The sequence below is a fragment of the Atractosteus spatula genome, chromosome 5, assembly GCF_055471065.1.
Source record: "Atractosteus spatula isolate fAtrSpa1 chromosome 5, fAtrSpa1.hap1, whole genome shotgun sequence".
In the NCBI taxonomy this organism is placed as follows: domain Eukaryota; kingdom Metazoa; phylum Chordata; class Actinopteri; order Semionotiformes; family Lepisosteidae; genus Atractosteus; species Atractosteus spatula.
The window spans coordinates 65,620,019-65,626,545 of NC_142710.1; positions in this window are offsets into that span (position 1 = coordinate 65,620,019).

The window sequence follows — 6,527 nt, forward strand, 5'->3', positions numbered from 1 at the left end:
GGGAGATTAAGAGGAGACACTCTCAGGACTGGGAACGGGAGAGCAGCCTGTCTGTGGGAGATTAAGAGGAGACACTCAGGACTGGGAACGGGAGAGCAGCCTGTCAGTGGGAGATTAAGAGGAGACACTCTCAGGACTGGGAAGAGAGTCTAGGCATCTGGAACTTGCTCGTTGAAGACCGGGAAGAAGGTCTGCTAGTTCCGTAGTGTGTTGATGGTGGGGGGGCTGCAGCCCAGTCAGGTGTTTTTAAACATCGGCTGTTAATGGAAACGGGCCCTGGGCTGTGAAGAGGACTTTGGTCCTAAATCGAATCGGAATTTAACTTCATTGCAGTATAGCCGAATTTAATTTTATGCCTCACCAGTTTCAGCGATCTGTCTTTAGAAACTGGTGATTTTATGGTGACTCACAAAGCTGTCTGGGTTGTGTCCCCCCAGACAGGGGTTCGAGAGGAGTTCAAGTGACTCGTTCCTGTGAGGCTCCTGTGAGGATCTGTGAGTTTCCCTGAGTGACAGGGTTTTCTTGGGATCTGCACTCAGTTCAGGGGAAAGAACAACTTGTGTGGCCACTCAGGTAAGTGGGCTGTTGCACCCGAACGCGATTCCCCAGGGACAGCAACATCCAGGAGCAGGACGCTTTGAGAATGTTTGTTTTGATGTGGTGGGACGGGTCTGGCTCGACCTGCTTGGTCCACGGGCAGTCTCCTGGCCGCAGGCCGAGGTGGAACAGATCTGCAGAAGGGGGGTGTCTGTCACTGTACACAGCCTCGCCCTTCAGTGTGAACAAAGCTTGTCCTTTGAAATAGTAAAGTCATGAGATCAGCCCTCACGTGTGGGTTGATATGTTCCTGGGTCTGTCACGCCTGGTTCCCCTCTCTCATTCTCTCACTTAATCTGTCCCTCCCTTGTGTCTGTCCCCCCTTCCCCTGCCTGTCAGGGGGCAGTAATTGCTGTTTGTGAGCCTGGCTGTTTACAGTACACATGGGCTGCTACCTGTTTATTTCTCTCTGACGCTGATAGTTGCCAGTTAGGAGAGTGTTGTGTCCTGTAAACACAGCTTCGCCCTTCAGTGGTCTAGTTACAGTTACAGTTATGGTTGCAGTTGAAGATACATTTGTAGGTACAATTATGGTTGCTGACAGAAGGACACACACACACTGACAAACAGAAGGACAGAGACACACTGACAGAACGACACACACACACTGACAGACGGACGGACGGTCTCTGGGCAGGCTGTCCAGACCCAGCGATCAGCCCAGCCCTCGAGTGTGCAGCGAGACAGGGAGGGGGGAACATCGTGTGGCACAGAGGTGAGGAGAGCGACACCGCCCTGTCGAAGGGTCCGGTGCCCAGCGGAATCACGGGACGGAGACAGAGACGGGCAGGAGGGAGTGAGACAGCGGAAGGAGAAGATCCGGTGAGCCGTTTCTGAACGGCAGCGTGGGGCCCGCGGGCGACAGGGAGCTCCTGAACAGCGTCGTGCCTCTGTGCCGCGCCAGGGAGCCCCACCTTCCCAGCCTTTGATCCGGAGGCTCTTGTTATAGAAGCCGGTGATTTATAAATCCAGGCCGAGGAGGGCGTAGGGCAGAGTTCGCGGGAGCACACGTGGCAGACGCAGACTCTACGCCGACGCCAGACGCCAGACGCCATGCCCGTCCCTCATGGGGCTGCCAGTCTGTCCCTCTCCCGGCTGGCAAGGGCCAGGCCGGTTCCCACACCGGGCAGGGGAGAGAGCTGAGAGACAGAGGGCAGGGGTGATGGAGAGAGCTAGGGGCAGACAGGACGAGAGGAGGGTAAATCCCTCACCTGCGACTCCGCAGAGCGTGGGTCAGGCTGTTTGTCAGCCAGGCTGCTGGCTGGCTAGCTCACTGTTGGCTTTGTTTGGTGAGTTGATGGGTATGTTAGTGTGCCCACGTCTCAGTTGGATGCCTGCTGCTTGGCAGGTCAATGTGTGGGTCTCTGAGGGGCCAGTGTCTGTTTCTACTGGTTGTTTGTGTGATGATGGGATGTGGAGCTCCTTGCGCGAAGGGGTGATTGGTGAGGAGGTCCATTGTCAGCTCGCTGTGCTCCTCGGTGAGGTGGAGGGTGGTGGGTGAAGTTGTGACTTGTAGACAGGTGAGCGGGTGTTTGCTGTAGCTGTCTGGTTGGATGGCTGGCGGTCTACACTGCGGTGGCCACTCAGTCTCTCTCTGGTGCCTTCATGGAAACCCACTCAGATGCTTCCAGAAAGGGACTGGGTCACATTTTCCATGCGCCCACGTTTTTCTCTCTGTAGCCCTGACTTTCCCCTGTCCCCTGCCTCTCTTCTTCTGTCCAGCAAAATGCTGTTATTTCCCTCATCCTCATGATTAATTCATGAGTCTTCCCTTCTTTTGCAAAGCCAGATGACAATACAGACCCAGAAACAGTGTCAGTAGGTTTAATCTTTTTTCAATTAATTCAGTGCACAATGCTACAATACAAAAGATAAAGAACAGAATGTGAATTATTCATAATTCACCATGGAGCTGAGTGAGAAGGTCCATTGTGTGAGAGTGGAGTGTATCAGCCCACACATCATGAAGGAAACGATGTGTACAGCATTTCCACGGTCAAGTGCATCCAAACCCCTTTTCATTCCTCGATTAATTCAGTTATTGTCGCTGCTGTTGTTGTTGTTATTGTTGTTGTTGACATTTCAAAACGGTGTCAGATGACGTCGCCAACGAAATACCAGCCTGTTGCATCATCAGATCTGTACTCAGCTTCAGAGGGGTGAAGTACCCCCTGTCATCAAAACACAGAACTGTCTGCAGGGGAGACTCGAACCCAGGGCCTTCAGGCTGGTCCACGCTGGGCACCTCTGTATCGCCTTCACCACGGCTCTCCTGCTGGAGAAAAATGGTTCTGCTGAGAGTTAGAGTTTCTTTCTTGTGTTGTGAGATGGCCAATGTTAATTCATATCTACGTATCCCATAATGCACAACAAATTCATGACAAACACTAACTCTCGATCATGTTTCTTGTTCACTAAAGATCTTCTGTCAGTTTGTTACTGGATTTTTTTTCTGATGTTTAACAGGAGTTAAAAAAAAAACATTTCATGCTGGAGCAGAAAGATTCTGAAGTCCTGCTATCATCCCGGCTCAGCCTTAAACCCCAAACTCGCCCGTCATCAGGTCTCGGGGTGACGTCTGGCACAGACCTGTCCTGGTGCAAATCATGAGCTGGCAGAAATGACACAGGACAGGCTCCACCTGAGCTGCACTCTGCTGTAATTAGGGGGCAGGTTAATTCTGCCTTTGTTCGTCAATTATGGGGTTTCTTTTGATTTAATTAGTGATCACAGCGGAGGTTAATTGCAGGCCATAAACGAACGAAAGGAGAAGGGTGCCAATCAGAAAATGAAAACTCAGAGAAACCACAGAGCCACAGGATCACAGGGTGAAGCTGTTCTGGGTGAGCTGAGCGCCATGGTGGGGCTCAGACTGCTGTGGGCATAGTGGGAGACACTGGAGACTCACTGCTGTGGGCACAGTGGCAGATACACTGGAGTCTGGGACTGAGCTGTTGCTATTACTGCTGCTCCTGTTACAGTCTCTGATACTGCAGTTTCTACTGCTAATGTACTTGCTCCTGCTGTTACTACTGCTACTGGTACTACTGTTCCTGCTGTTACTACAGCTACTGGTACTACTGTTCCTGATGCTACTGCAACTGCTAGCACAGCCACTACTGTTCCTGGTGGCACTACTGTTATTGACACAGCTACTACTGCTCCTACAACGTGTCACTAGCGCTGCTTCTGCCAATACTGCAGCTGCTGTTTTACATTGCTATACTACTGCCGACTAACTGCCCAGGCGCTGCTGATAATTCCGTTCTGTTACTGCTGCTGCTGGTCAACTGTTGGTACACTGTTCCAGCCACAGCAGAGCACCTGCATGTACAGCCCGTGTGTAAGAGCACACAGTTTATCTTGCAGCTCTGGGAAGCTCTGATCAGAGTCTATACCTAGTTATTACTGTCAGCGCTGATGACAGTGCTGGCGTGAGAGGGAATCAGGCATTAAAGGCTGAGGTTTGGGGTGACAGTTTCAGCCGCAGGGCCTGTTTCTCTGTCTCTCCCGTTTTCCACTCTGAGACCGGTCAATCCCCAGCCTGGCTCCCTGAATCCGGGTTAATCGCTGCACCTCCAGCCTGCCCCCACAGGGAGTCTCCGGGGACTTTAGATCCCGGTGATTATAGCAACTTCCACCTGAGACAGATAATTTCTCCTGCCTCCTGCATGAGTGACGCTGCTCCAGCTCTCCCCAGGCTAACCAAACCGCCCTCCCGATCCCAGGAATCAGGCTGCACACCTGACCTCACTCACACCTGGGCCAGGTGACTCATTCCGTCTGGCGGGGTAACACTGGCAGTCTGCCGTGCGTAATGGGCCATTACTGGTGCTGCACACAGTCTGGTGCAGCCCACAGCGCGGAGGAGGCCTGTAGTTCAGATGTTGCTGTCTCAAGCCGGGGCTGTCCCTGTCATTGGACCAGGCTTGGGACAACAAGAAGCTTATGGGCCAATAAAGATGGCTGGGATCCCCTTGGGGCAAGCGTGTTGCCAGTGAAAGAAGTGCCACTCATCCCATCAGCCCTCACTCTCCTGCAAAGGAATGGTGGAGCTGGCAGCAAGTCCAATAACCAATAGCTTTGGCAAGTGGGCGGGGCAATGGAGAGCGAGATCTGGTTCTCATTGGCTCCGACAGGTGGGCGTGTCCGAGGAGAGCGAGATCTGGTTCTCATTGGCTCCGACAGGTGGGCGTGTCCGAGGAGGGCGAGATCTGGTTCTCATTGGCTCCGACAGGTGGGCCACAGAGGACTACACACACAGGTCCATATTGTCATAAGAACATAAGACAGGGAACAAACGAAGAGGAGTATTGGCTCCAACACCACGTCTGGGTTCTGATCATTTCTTACACACTCCCCTGTCCCCTTGTGTAAAGAACGTTCTCCTGTTCTTATTTTTAAATGAACTTTCATGTAGCTCCCGCTGTTGGCCCTACGTCAGTAGACAGCTCGCCATTTGAAATTTGGAAAGGCAGCACAGAGAGGAATAGCTGCAGTTCTGTCTCGAAGGTGTAACTGGAGTTCTGTCTCTCCGAAGTGGCTGCAGGTATATTACAGCTCATGTTTAATACAAGTAATATATATTGCAGGTAATATACCGACAACCCTAACCTGTCACAGTAACCTGTGCTCCTACCTCTCCGTGACAGCTATAGTCTTACCTGCCTGCAGTGTAACTGGACCGGAGAGGCAGGCTGGAGTTTCCTCACCTGGCTCAGGTACTGCCGTTCTAAACTCTACCTGCCGAGCTGCCAGGACAGCAGGCCAGTGCTGCGGGTCACCTGGGGGGGCTAGTGAAATACAGTGGTCCCCCTTGGTGGGGCCAGGAGCACAAGAAGCGCGTAAGGAAGTGTACGGCCGAGGGGGGCCGGTCAGCCCCGCTGGCCCATCAAGAAGTGAGCAGCGAATTGATCCCAGAATCTCTTCCAGCTGTTTCTTGAAATGAAACCAGGAACCACCAGCTTCAGCAGCACGGATGTGCAGCTTGTTCCACACTCCCACAACTCTGTGCTGTGGGAGAGAGAGTCACGCGTCCCTCTCTCTGTGATAAACTAGGTTTCCACTGGTGTGCTCTGTCGATGTGTGCTGGGTTGACTCTCTCGATGCCCTGGAGGACTTGGAATACCTGTATCGGGTCCCTGGCCTTCCCGGTGTTTAAATACGAGTCCAGAAATAGCAGATCGTCTCTTGCTCACTGGGTTAGTTATATAATAGCCACAATGTTCACAGGTCTTTCCGTTGGGTTTTACAGGATAGCTTTTCACTTTATGACGCACCGAGCATGTGCAAAGTTTATTCGGCACGCCTGACGTGGGAGGGAAAGGGACCGCTGACCGCCAGGTGCGTCGACCGGCGTAAGTCCCTGACTCAGGAGTGAGAGCCATGGTCAGGGCTGATGTCACGGCAGGGAGAGCTTGACGACACAGACAGGTGAGCTCACCTGAGACAGGTAAGATCCCAGGTGCCCCAGACTGAGTCACCGGCCTGCTCTCCTTCGCCAGTGGACAGCCACACGTGGGCACGCTGCACACACAGTGTAGACACAGACACACACGCGTACAGACCAGGGCTGGTCACGGGCAGACAGGCCAGAGCATCTGAAATCCCCTGGATAAAATCCCTCAATCTCTTCGTCTCTGACTCTCCTGGTAGCTCCCCCTCTGTCTCCTCTTACACTGACACATCTCTGCTTCTCTCTCCTCTCTCTCTCTCTCTTTATACACGTATTTTCTATCTCTTCCCTCTGTCTCCCTCTCTTTCTCCTTCCCTCTGTCCCAATCCCCAGCTCCTCTCCACCTCTCAGCCCCTCACTCACTCACTCACTTGCGTGCCTGACCGTGTGTGTTATGTAACACGCCTTCCCACTGAGTTTTGTTTTTAACTTAAAGGAGAAGGACGCTATGAGAAACACACACAAACACAGAAAT